At 33.9% G+C, this 14,495-nt stretch overlaps 1 long non-coding RNA gene across 1 annotated transcript in view; it reads left to right on the top strand.

Moving 5' to 3' along the window:
• Nucleotides 1–12,166, top strand: part of LOC140603487 (uncharacterized) — a 100,964-nt gene extending 88,798 nt beyond the window's left edge. Inside the window, exon 6 of the long non-coding RNA XR_012006467.1 lies at nt 12,061–12,166. This is a non-coding gene — a long non-coding RNA (uncharacterized lncRNA). The remainder of the gene's footprint in view (nt 1–12,060) is intronic.
• Nucleotides 12,167–14,495: the final 2,329 nt, after the last annotated feature.

Raw genomic sequence — 14,495 nt, forward strand, 5'->3', positions numbered from 1 at the left:
TATAAACATTGGGGTGCATGTGCCCCTTTGAATCTTTATGTTTGTATGCTTTGGATAAATATTTAGTAGTGCAATTGCTGGGTCATAGGGTAGCTCTATTTTTAGCTTTTTGAGGAACCTCTATACTGTTTTCCAGAGTGGCTGCACCAGTGCATTTCCACCACCAGTGTAAGAGGGTTCCTCTTCATATCATCATTAACATCTGTTATTTCCTGAGTTGTTAATTTTAGCCATTCTGACTGGTATTAGGTGGTATCTCATTGTGGTTTTGATTTGTATTTCCCTGATGTCAGGTGATGTGGAGCATGTTTTCTTGTGTCTGTTGGCCATTTGTATGTCTTCTTTGAAGAAATGTCTGTTCATGTCTTCTACCCATTCCTTGACTGGATTTTTTTTGTTTTTTGAGTGTTGAGTTTGATAAGTTCTTTTAGATCTTGGATACTAGCCCTTTATCTGATAAAACATTTGCAAATGTCTTCTCTCATTCTGTTGGTTGCCTTTTAGTTTTCTTAACTGTTTCCTTTGCTGTGTAAAAGCTTTTTATGTTGATGAAGTCCCAGTAGTTCATTTTTACTTTTGTTTCTCTTGTCTTTGGAGACATGTCTAGTAAGAAATTGCTGCAGCCAAGTTCAAAAAGGTTGCTGCCTGTGTTCTCTTCTAGGATTTATTTATTTATTTTTTTAGAGTGGTTCAAGTTCAAAGCAAAATCAGGAGAAAGGTAGAGAGGTTTCCCATACATCCTCTGCCTTCACACACGCACAGCCTCCCACCTCTGAGCATCCCCCACCAGAATGGTACATTTGTTAAAATTGATGAGCCTACACTGACATTCATAATCACTCAAAGTCTGTAGTTTACCTTAGGGTTCACTGTTGGTGTTGTACATTCTATGAGTTTGGACAAAAGTATAATGGCATGTATCTATCATTACAATATCATGTGGACTATTTTCACTGCTCTAAAAATTCTCTGTGCTCTGCTCTTATTTTCATTTTCAGCATTATGCTGAATATAAAGGAGTAAGAGAGACATGCTTTCCAAGAGGCTTTTAAAATATTTTTAACATTATTAAAATTTTTAGTCAAAAAGCAGGCTTAGTTTCAGGGTAGTCAGGCCAATCAAACCTCAGAGCCATGTACTCAGGGAGATCAGTAAATTTCTCTTAAGGGAAATTTTTAATGACAAGACAGATAGCCATCTGATAGACTCCATTTGTTTCGATTGCTTCTGCACTGTTGGAAAAGGTGACTTTGAAATGGCTTCCAGCCCTACATTTCATGATTCAATGATTCATTTAAGCCATCAATACTAACTATAGAATAATAATTCAAGCAAATCATAAAATTTTGGTCCCCGGGTTACAATCAATTTATGTGGGGTCTTGTGTCCTAAACAAATTGCTTTTATTACAATTACAAACACACACATTATAAAACTAGATTCTGCTTATACTTTATTGGAACACAAATACTGCATGCTTAAGTTCTCATTTCATAATACCACATATGATTTCTAATCATTTGCTTACCCTGCCAGAGCTCTCAAATTAGTGTACATCATTTATGAATTAATGTTTCTAGTCTATTCTAAAGTATTATAAATGAAATTGTTGTCTAACACATTATTTAGCCTAGTTATTTTAACTTCATGCAGTATCTACTGTACCTAGTGTTTGTTATTTGATAGTTCTTTCCCTTAAATAAACGTGTAGGTAATCAAAATGAAGTATTTATATAGAGGTTATACTTATTTCTGATCTATTAAAAAGTAGATATGTGTCATGGATTTATTTTTGTCGGTGCTTTGCAAGGCTGAAACAATAATTACCTCTCTCATCTTATAGTATCTTTTAAAATTGTTGATGAAAGAAGTCATCATTAAGGTTCATTATTCTTAATTATTTTAGGTCAGTTGATCCAGCTTAACTACTTATAATACAAAATAGTACACACCAGACCTTATTGTCTCACAACTTCAATCAATAACAACAGACTCATGGTAACAATTTTCAGTATAGATTTGAAAGAAAAAAGAGCATGAACATTGTGAGCATATTTTACACAAATGTTAAAAAGCTCATGTTTTTCAGAATTGGCCAAGTAATCTGAAATACCAAATTGACAGCAAGAATTTCTTCCCTCTAATGTGTGTTAAAATATTTGTGCCCAGAACCTTTATTATGCAGACAGATTTTGCAGTATCATATTAGAGACAGAGGGGAGAGGTATAGTAACATGTCATATCCTAAGTCCTTGTTCCTCTGAAGGTTTCTCTGGCTTTTGACTGAATAGCCTAATTAGCTCTATTTCATGATTATTGATCTCAATCTATCTTGTCTTTGCTAACCAGACTTTAGCTCTGCACTCAGAGTCTGTCTCATACTCTTGTAAACCTCAAGATTTTGTTTAGCTTCACTCCTAACTGCCATTCTGATGTTTAGAGTTCTTCCCCATCCAGTTTAGCTTCCTGGTCCACCTTATATGTGGCAAGATTATGAGCTAGCATGAATTGCATTGTAGGTGAACACCAATATTAAATAGCTAGAATCACTTTTGCTTACTTACCACCATTTTGACTCAGCAACCAAACCTACCCTAATTTTTACAGGTAGTATGTTTATAAAAATATTTTAATGTTAACAATAATACATAAACAATGTTTTTTTTAAGCACTACTGAAAAGCATAAATTAAAAAATCAAAGAGAGTCCAAAATTCTGGTGAACTTCCCTGCAACAACCACTTTTGCTTATTTGGGATTTGAATTCTTCTGAAGGTGAAATCCATAATTCTAATAGTATCCTTTTCTCTTTAGTCAATGTTAGGCAATATCTATGGACTTTGCTTTTAGAAATAAAGATGATCTTATTTTCCATCTCAACATTTTATTAGAGATATTCTGGGGTTGGAGGAATTTCAATACAGAACACTTGGAGGATAGGCAACTGAAAAAAAAATCATTATTTTAAATAGAGCTTGATTTTCTATGTATTAAGGAAAATACTCAATAGCCAAGAATAGAGAGGGTTCTTTTTGAGAATATATAAAGTGGCAAGAGAATGTAGTCCCAATCTAACAAGAACAAACTGGAAAATCTACCAAATTATAAAACATCTTAAGGCTTCAAAGGGCTGAGATAATCAAATACCTAATGAATGAAATTACAGGAAGGGAGGGACAAAACCTTCCTAGAAGAGGTGGGGTCCATGTAGTTTCACCTTTGCCAAAGCAGAGAGTATGGAGTATGTTCTAGAGCTCACTAATTTGTTTCTCTCCCATTTCTTTCCTTTAACAGGACTGTATCAGAGTTCAGCTGTCTGTTGATAGTTTTTGACAAATGACATTTTATTTTTCTCTGGAGAATCCATCCTTTTACTTTTGTCATAATATTTACACACTTCAAACTCTTCCATGTTATGTATCACTATTACCTAAGAGATTAGCAAGTGCAAGCCTAATACTAGCCATTCATTTATTAAACAATTATGCATTGGTCATCTACAATGTTTAAAGCACTGTGGTAGGTGCTGTGTATAAAGGAATTAATAAAAGAGAATATATCCTGCTTTGTGATGTACACTCTCCAGTGGGGAGACAGACATCAAACAAGGACATAAATGAGAGCATGTAACTGTAATTTATAAGTAAAGATATAAAAAAGTAGAGTGAATGATAGAAAAAATATTTTCTCTCATCTCACCCATAATATAAAACAGTGGTTTTTCATAGTGCAATTAACTTTTTAAACAAATCTGGCCATTTTCACCAGCTCACAACTTTGTTTTTGTTATACTTGATAATCTTAGAAGAATTCCTGAGAATATATCTTTTTAACATTAATAATAGATCTCTGAGTGTTTAAAAATGTCACAAAGTATCTGATTTTTAAGGAAAAATATTACGGTTTTCTATGAAACACAGAACATTAAAATCTTATCCAATTAAAAGACAGATTATACCAGTTTCTGCCTATTAAAAACTTATTTTAAATATAAATATGTAAAGAAGTTTTTTTACAATGAGAAAAATTATAACTATATATAAAGATATATAAAAGATACAGCTAAGCATGAGATAATTACAGTGATTATTTTAATATCAGAAAAATAAACTCCAAAAAGAGGAATATCATAGGGATAAAGAAAACATTTCATAATGAGAAGAAAACAATCTATCAAAAACATACAATACCTCAAATGTCTACAAACCTGGAAAAAAGACTTCTCTGCATGAAAGGAAAGGAAAAACTCTGTCTCTCTCAATACTGTCAGAACATTTTACTTCTGACACCAAGTGTGTGGTGGGATTTTGTCCACACCAAGCAGTTCTCCAAGTCTCCAGACTCCATCTGGGTATCCTCCAATTCAACCCAATTCTGGAACTATCTACCTGGAGTTAGCATCAGATCCTATACAAATTAAAGTGTTCAGTCCTACAAGACTACCTCTACTTCAAGTCCCAGGTTGTCACCTCTATTTATAACCGACCAGCTATAAATCAGGTTTCTCACAGTCTCCTCCTTGCTTTTATAATTTTCAAGAACAGTTCACAAAACTCAGGGAAATATATGTTTACCAGTCTATTATACAATAAAAGATATTATAAAGGATGGAGGTGGACAGCCAGATGGAAAGATACATAGGGCAAGGACTAAAAGAGTTCCAAGACAGCAACTTCTGGGCCTGTGGAGTTAGGGTGTGTCACCCTCTCAATACATGGATGTGTTCAGGAACACAGAAGTCCTCCAAATCCCCTACTTTAGGGATTTTTATGGAGGCTGCATGATTGATTATTAACTTCATCTTCAGCCCTTCTTCCCTCCCTGAATGATGGGAGAGTGGGACTGAAAGATCCAAGTATCTATTGATAGTCTTGTCTTTCTGGTGACCAATCCCCACTCTGAAGCTAATACAGAGTTCTCCAAGAGCAGTTTCATTAGAACAAAGGTGCTCCTATCACCCAGAAAATTCCAAGGGATTTAGAAGTTCTGTGATAGGAACTGGAGTCAAAGACCAAGTGTTAGAAGAAAGAATACTCCTAGTACTCCTATCACTTAGGAAATTACAAAAGTTTTAGGAGATCTATGCCTGGGGCAAGTCAAAAGTCAAATATAACAAAATACTCTTAGGACACTACAGCTTAGGAAATTGCAATGGTTCAGGAGCTCTATCTAGGAGCCGGTGATGAGAGAAAAATATGTATTTCTTATTATATCACAATTCCACAAAACTTATTAACAGAGCATTAAAATGCTTGATACAAAAACTTACGGAAATAGACAAATTGACAATTATAGTTACAAACTTCAACTTACCTCTCTTAGTAACTGCTAGAATGAATAGACCACAAAAGTCAGTGGGGATATAGAAGCCATTAATAGCATTATTAACCAAATCAAAGATTGAAGACATTGCTTTAAGAAACTAAAAAAAAAAAAATGATAAAGTTAAATGTGTAGAAAGAATCATATATTAAGTATAAGAGCAGAAATAATGAAATTGAAAATGTGCAAAAATAGAGGAAATCAAGAAAACTAAAAGATTTTTTTTTTTTTTTTTTTACAAAGATAGATATGATTGAGTAAACCTCTGGCTGGATGAATCAAGACGAAAATCTCACAAACTTCCAACATTAAGAATAAAAGGAGGGTATCCGTACCTATCTTAAAGACATTAAAGCAATAATAAAGAAATATTATAAACAGTTTTTGCAAGCTGATTCAATATGACTTAGATAAAATGGATAAACTCTTTGAAAGCTCCCGTGATGGGCAGAACTGACCCCCAAATACATCTATGCACTAATCCTTGGAATCTGTGAATCTGTTGTTACATGGCTTGAAAGGACTTTGTAAATAATATACTGAACCATAAAACAAGGAGAGCTACCAGTTTATCTTGCTGAAATCTAATCATATGAGCCCTTAAAAGCAGAGAATATTCTCAGGCTGGGTTTAAAGAGATAGGGCACAAGAGGGGTTCCAAGAGTTTTGAAGGATGAGAGGGACCCCTCTTTGTTGCTGGAGAGGGATCACATGGAGAGCATGAGAAGGAATGTGAGCAGACTCTATTTGACTGGCAACTGGGAACAGCTCAGCTCTACATTCGCAGGGAACCAAATTTGGCTAACATCTTAAATGAGCCTGGATGTGATTTACCCTTTGAGCCTCTCAAAAGGACATCTTGATTTTAGCCTTGGGACACATTAAACAGATAACCAAACTGAACCATTCTACACCTGAATTTCTGATCCATTGAACTGTGAGATAAAAATGTGTTGTTTGATGCCACTAAATTTATGAGAATATATTACAACAGCCAGAGAAAATGAATACAGATATCAAAATTGACTCTAGAATGAACAGGTAACGGGTTGACCTACAGAAATTAAATAAATTATATCATATCATAAATTAGATCATAATATAAAATCCCTTCACAATCAAAACATTATGTTCATATAGCTATACTGGTAGATTTTGTTAAACTTTTAATGAAGAAATGATACCAAAGCTATATTATCTTTTTCAGAAAGGAAGAAGAGTGCTATAATAATTCATTGCATAACACCAAAACTACCTTAATACTAAATGGGAAAAAAATTACTACACTATTGAAACCCATGGCATAATACCTTACATTATCATTGATGAATATATTAATGTATGACCTAATATGATATTAATATAGTATATACTAATATAGTAGCATATCAAATCCAATGATGTATAATAGTCTGATACACTATGCCTACAGTTATTTTTTTTTCTAGGAATACAAGACATACATTGACTTCTGAAAACAAATCAGTACATTCATCCATATTAAAAGAATGAAGGAGAAACACTATGGTCTAAGAAACTGCCATTTCTTACCAAGACTATTGCAATAGCATACGGATTCATCTGTCAGTTTTCACTCTTGCCCATTCTCTCTGTACAATCCAATGATATTTTAGAAAGTGTTGGTTAAAGTTTGTTATAGGCCTACTCAAAACCCTAATAAGTTCCCATTACACTCAGTAGAAAAAAAATAAAAATAAAACAAAACAACAAACTAAGCTCTTAATAGTATAAGAGCCCAATATTATTTGGCGTCTTTCTCTTACTTTGCATCCCATCTCTGACCACTTACTTTACTGTAGAAACATTGTCTTCTTTATACTCTTTAGCTCAAAGCTACCCAGGAGACTTAGTAATCTTTTTACCTTCTACCTGGAACATTCTTTCTTAGACCATGGTGTGACTCATTCCCCCACTTGATCTGGATCCGTTTTCATAGAGCAGCATAGGCTCTGAGAGGCCCTTCCCAGCCACTACCCTATGAGATCTCCCACCGAGTTTTTCCCCCTACATTGCTTTGTTTCTTGTTGTAATATTTACTACTACAAAAAAAAAAAAAATCACCACGATACTTCAACTTATTTTGCCTAGTATTTATCTACTGTCTTTCTTTTTCCCTAAGCAAAGGAATTTTACCTATATGTTCACATTTTGCAGTACACTTAAGAGTGCTTGGCATAAACTAGACAGTAAAAATACATTTATTAGATGCAAAATGAATGAATTGATAAAATGATGGTTACTGCTATCCCTTGATAATATTCTCCTTATTTTTCTGTTTTATATCATTTGACTATTTCTGGTTTCTCCTACATTCATGCTGCAGAGGTGGATAATACCTGTGTATCTGGAAAGAAGAAAAAATACATAACTGAAGGAGGTCTTTTACATGAAATATAAACCTTGTTGGGAATCCTTAGGAAAAAAACTAAATTTTTCTATGCAACATTTCCAGCACAATTTTAATGTATTGAAGAGGAGTGGACCTAGAGGAATTTTAGGGCAATGAAAGTATTCCATAAAATGCTATAATGGTAGATATATGTCATCATATATTTGGGAAAATGTATAGAATGCACAACACCAAGAATGAATCATAGTGAAAACTATGGGTTTTGCAGAATAATAATATGTCAACCTAGGTTTATTGCTCACAACAGATGTACCACATTGGTGAAAGATGTTGACAGAAGAGTAGGGTGAGGGGAGGCCTTTCATGTGCAAAGAAAGACTGGGGGGGAGGGATATGGCAACTCTGTAACTTTCTGATGTCTTGTTATAACCCTAAAATTACTCTAAAAAATTAAGTCTACTCTTAAAAAGAGTACATTATTCAATTTACTTGAGAATTCAGTGTACTTGATAGATAAATATTGACATGTTTTTTTTAAAAACATTTTTAAAAAACATTTTTTAAAAACATTTAAAAATATCTTGTGGTGTTTAACGTTTTATGGCAATTACCTGTATTCTTTGAAGTGACTAGACACATTTATTTGATGTAACACTTAAGGTTATTCATTTTGCCATTCTATTCTAGGGTGTTTTTAATTATTATGGGCATAGACAAATGCTTTGGAAATAATTTATAATGACCACTTTAATTTGTGAGTAGTTCTTGCATATACCTTATACATTATTCCCCATTTATCTTTTCTTAATGATAACAAGCTATTGTTTCTCTTAACCAAAAATAAAGAATACAACAGGCATTGGAACAGTACTTGTCATAGGATCAAACAAGATTTAATTTTTTAGTAAGAGCTTTATAACTAATAGTTTAAAATATGCATCAAAGCACATGTCACAAAATACTAGATATGAATTAAATATTGAAGAAGTTTATATGGGTCCTATGGAAATTATCTCCTTTGAGCTGTAATCCAAAGGACGAGTTCACCCATATAGAAGGGTGACTTGTCAGCATCAACTTTGTGTTTTATTTTTAGGATTTACAGAATTACACACTTAATGTAAGTCTGCAGAGCTTTATCTCAAATTTTATCTGAAACTCAATAAATTCTGAAAATCTTTTTTTTTAAGATTTTATTTATTTATTCATGAGAGACAGAGAGACAGAAACAGAGACACAGGCAGAGGGAGAAGCAGGCTCCATGCAGTGAGCCAGATGTGGGACTCGATCCCGGGTCTCTTGCCCCGGACTTTGAAGGCAGCGCTAAACCGCTGAGCCACCAGGGCTGCCCAATTCTGAAAATCTGAAAATATGTTTTAAACAACTCATCTGGTAGTAAAATCTGATTGACTTGAACTTGTTTGGTGGAATGCCAGACCTCAACAGGTAGCAGGCTAATTATAGTCTTACTGATCCCTCCTACTGTGAATATTTATGTTTTTCTGAAGAGATAATCATATGGTCAATTAAGGAATAGTACCCTAGGTCCAACTGAAAGGTATTGTAAATTGATTGCATATACACTATACTACTTTTTTACAACCTAGTAATTCCTGAAATCAAAAAAGCCTCTGGCCTTGATGGCTCTGGATAAAAAATTGTCTATATAAACATCCTTATGAAAATAAATTTTGAGTAATATGGATGGGGATTCATTGAAAAGTAATGAACTTAAATCAACATCTACCATGTAATAAGTGCTACATAAATGTTAACTATTATTATCCTGAATTATTGGTCTCAATTATAAGAATGTTTATCAACTAAAAATCAAGTATAACATCTCAACCTTATCAAGAATTCCTTTCACTTTCAAACAACATCGTAAATGTTTTTCACCTGCATCTTTTCCCATCCCAACTCATTTATTGTAAATCTAGCCTTCCAGTTACTCAGAACCAAAGCCTTGGTAATACTCTGGATACACTGATATCATTCACTCTAAAATACAAAACGTGCCAGCATCAGAAAATCCTGTTGCAATCTGTTGGCTCTAAGATAAAATATATTCAGAACCTGACCCCTTTTATTCAGCTCCATTGTTAACTCATGTTCTAAACAACAGATCTATCTCCTATGGATTATAGCAAAACCTTATAAATGACCTACCTAATTCTATTTGACCTTCCCTCATCTCCTATATTCTTAACAAGGCAGCTTAGAGATCCTTTTAAAATCTTATTCATACTACTCAAAGCAATCTACAGATTCAATGGAATTCCTATCAAATTATTAATGGCATTTTTCACAAAACTATAACAAATTGTATGAAAATTTGTAAGGAACCATACAAGACCTCAAGTAGCCAAAGCAATCCTGAGAAAGAACAAAGCTGGAGGCATCACAATTCAATATTTCAAGATATATTACAAAGCAGTAGTGATCAAAATTGTATGGTACTGACACAAAAATAGACACATAAATCAATAGAACAGAATAGAGAGCTCAGGAAGAAACCTATGCTTATGTTGTCAATTAATCTAAGGAGGCAAGAATATACAATGGGGAAAAGACAGCCTTAAATATTTAAGTTATTTTCAAATAACCACAAACTATAAATCAAAATGAATATTTATTAAATTGAGCACTCTAAGAATCTTTACTAGGTAATACACTAAATTATTTATTAAGCTGATAATGGAAGATCACTAATTCACAATTTAAAATTTCATATATGCATATAGCACATTCTGAGTCCATTTTTACTAATATGTGAAGTTGAAAATGATAAAGCTGCTTATTTAAATGTTTCATAATTATAAATTTTCTTTATTATATTTGCCTTTCTTGTAATTAGTACTGAGATTTTATGATACATTCAAGTAATATAAAAATAACACATTAGAATCCACTGTGCATCAAATATTAGTATTGAGTTTTACATCTTATTTAATCCTCATGTCAATTTTATGAGGAAGATAATATCTCTATATTTATAGATGATGAAATCTGTGTTACCATTTAGTTGTAAAGTCTCTTGCTTTTTCCACAGTGCTACTTCTGTTAAAAGATATATTAACAGCTTTATTTATAAGAAAATTTTATAAAGACTTTTCATTTGATGAAATGTTTGTTCATTGTCCATTTTTTTTCTTGCACAAATCTCTAGTGATTTTAGTACTGCAGATTTATATAATAAGCTGAATATCTATGCCAAAGAAAAATGGCATTATTAATAAAGTATGGTTTAATTTAGAGGGTGCTACAATTATCTATAACTATGTATATCTGTTCCAGAACCCGAATGCTCATTTTAAATACTGCCTTGGAGAAAATGAGCCTCCCAAAACAACAAATGTTCACTAGGTGGTTCAAATATTTGCACTTCTATGTTCCCAAAACAACTTAGCAGTGGCCAAGCTATTCTGGTTATTAAAGCCATTTAAAAATTAAAATTAAGATAGCCACATCTACTAATTTATTGGGTTGCAGATGTCAATATAATCCATTAATTCCTTCAACCAAAAGACAGAAGTACAAAAAAGTGGGTGATGAAAATGTAAAATGGGTAATCAAATGACATCATTATAAATAATAATTTAATATTAATTATGTATTCAAAAACAAGGAGGACCTAAATGGAAAATATTTGCAGGGTAAACAGATTGATATTTTATAGAAGGTGGTTATGACAAATTTAAAGTGTTAAAATTCAAGCTATAAAAAAATCAATTAGAAGATACTATTTGAAAATGAAATGGAGAACATTCTAGGCATGGTCCACTCCACGTACAAATGTCTTGACACAGAAAGAACTTGGCTTATTCTAAGAACTCAAAGAACATTAGAGTGCCTAAAGTGCAGTGAAGAAAAGGTGACAGTAGTCAGAGATAAGGATGGAAAAAATAGAGAGGAACCCAATTACACAGTAAATTTCAGACCAAAGTAAGTAATATGATATGATTCTAACTGCAGTGGGAAGTTGTTGAAACACTTACTTTTCAGAGAAATATCATGAACTTTCCATTTTAAGGTGGGTTTTGCAGCTGGTCAAAAAATGGATTGAAATATAAAATAAACAGAGGTGAGGAAATAAGTTTATATGCTGTTAGTAGGGGTCTAGCCAAAGAAGATGGTGGTGTGGGCTAAAGTTCGGCATGTAGGATAAGTAAAAGATGATGAATGAATCATAGTTTGTACATAAGATTGAAAAGATCACTGATGGGTTGATTGTTTTGGAGAGATAATGGGGACATGCAAGGAAAAAATCTGGGGTGTTAATATCCTGGGGTGGAAAAAAAAAATTAACTAGCATGACATCAATAGAGTTGATCTTTCATATGCTGGAATTTATGATTATCATCATAGGTTAGAATATTCAGAGACAAAAGAAGCGGACTCAAGATGTACCCTGGGGAATCCATACATGTGGAAAAAGGAATGAGCAACAGACAGCAAGGCAAATCCAGAGAAGTAAGTGGAAAAATCGGGAACGGTAGTATAAATGATTCTCCCCTTCCTCTCCAAGCCCAACCCCTACACAAAATTTTCAAGGAAAAAGAGATTACTTTGCCACTTTGTCATGGTGTCTGGAAGGCTGAGTTAGATGAAGATAGACAAATGTTCACTTACTTGGATAAGTCTTTTGTTATTGATCATAGTAGAGGCAGGATCTAGTGAGTAATGGACTGAGTAACAAATGCAGTTGTAGTTGGTCGGGGAGGATAGAGGCCTGATGCTGGGTCAAGGGAAGCATTGTTTTGTTTAGTTTGGTTTATTCTTAGATGCTGTTTTCAAGTGGGATAGTAGATCACAGTTCAATGCTGATATGGATAATCTAGAAAGAGTTTGATGATGGTATGGGGAGATGGGATTAACAAAGTCATGAAGACTTTGAGAATGAGATAAGGGAAAAGATCTGGGCAAAAGTAGGGGAAGTACTCTGATGGGAAATACAGGTTTTACTTTTGCAAGAGTAGATAAGAGAGAAAATGGGATTCACACATGTACAAGTTTGTACACTCAGCAGCATTTATTGCTAACCCTGCACATCACATTTATTCAGACATTTGTGTTAGATATAGACAACGATTTTCCTCTACTATTTGTATAGTTCTATTAAATTGAATCTCATTAAGAAGTTACTTTCTTTTGCCTTTAACAAAACAACACCTTAGCGGCTCAATCAGTTAAGCTTCTGCCTTCAGCTCAGGTCATAATCCGGGGGTCCTGGGATAGAGTCCAGCCGTGGCTCCCTGCTGAGTGAGGAATGTGCTTCTCCCTCTCCTTCTGCCCCTCCACCTCGCTCACGTGCATGTTGGCTCTGTCTCTCTCTCAAATAAATAAATAAATGAAATATTTTTTTTAACAAATCATTTTATCAGTAATACTATTCTTGTGCAAAAGTAAATTACAGTTTTAAACATTTAGATAAACACTGAAGTCAAAATGTTCTTTTATTAAGTTACTGTACATTGTATAGTTCATTATAGAACACAAAGTATATTACCAGAAATTCTTAATGCATTTCAAGATTTGATGACTTTTAAAGATTTTATTGTGTATTACCAGAAATCCTTTTTTTAATTTTTTTTTTATTTTTTTATTTATGATAGAGAGAGAGAGAGAGAGAGAGAGAGAGAGGCAAAGACACAGGCAGAGGGAGAAGCAGTTTCCATGCACCGGGAGCCTGATGTGGGATTCGATCCCAGGGCTCCAGGATCGTGCCCTGGGCCAAAGGCAGGCGCCAAACCGCTGCGCCACCCAGGGATCCCTATTACCAGAAATTCTTAATGCATTTCAAGATTTGATGACTTTTAAAGTTTTTATTTACTTATTTGAGAGAGAGAGAGAGAGAGAGAGAGAGAGCAGAGGGAAGGGGCGAGGGAGAGAGAAGCAGACTCCTCACTGAGGAGGAAGCCTGACTGGGGACTCTATCCCTGGACCCCAGGATCATGACCTGAGCTAAAGGCAGATGATTAACTGACTGAGCCACCCAGGGGCCCTTGATAACTTTTATTTTTCATAAAATGTCTGCTTTTTTAAAAATTCTGAAGTATTTCTTTCAATAGTTTAAAAATGTATCTCAAGTGAGATAATCTCACTTCCTATAACTAAAAAATGAATTATTCTTTTTCTAGTATTATGCATTATTTGAATTATTAGTGCTAGAAAATTTAACAAATGAATGAAATTGGATTTTGCTTTTAAAACATGGAAGTGGGTCAGCCCGGGTGGCTCAGCAGTTTAGCGCTGCCTTCAGCCCCAGGGCCTGATCCTGGAGACCCAGAATCGAGTCCCATGTCAGGCTCCCTGCATGGAGCCTGCTTCTCCCTCTGCCTGTGTCTCTGCCTCTCTTTCTCTCTCTCTCTGTCATAAATAAATAAAATCTTAAAAAAAAAAAGGAAATGATAAGGCATTAAAATCAGGATCATCCTGAGCAATTTGATGATTGTTTTCAGAATGTGGGATAGAGGTGGATAGCAGCTATTTGGGGATGAAGTATAAAGGAATATACCTTTCATAATGTCAAAGGCACTTGCAGAGTAACAAACAATGTTTGACTCTCTTTTAATTTCTACCTCTTCAATTCCTCCTTACATAAAGATTTAATGCCAACATATTGACAGACCACATAAAATATACACCAATGATTTGTGACCGATGTAATAACTTTTGGGTTTCATTCCGCATGATGTAACAAATGATTTAAATTATGGAATTTTTAGTTCATTCCATAAATTTATGTATTCCTTTCTTGAATCAAAAAGATATGGAGTTCTCCAAGGATGGATACATGCTAT

The sequence above is a fragment of the Canis lupus genome, chromosome 14 (genome assembly GCF_048164855.1).
Source record: "Canis lupus baileyi chromosome 14, mCanLup2.hap1, whole genome shotgun sequence".
Taxonomy (NCBI): domain Eukaryota; kingdom Metazoa; phylum Chordata; class Mammalia; order Carnivora; family Canidae; genus Canis; species Canis lupus.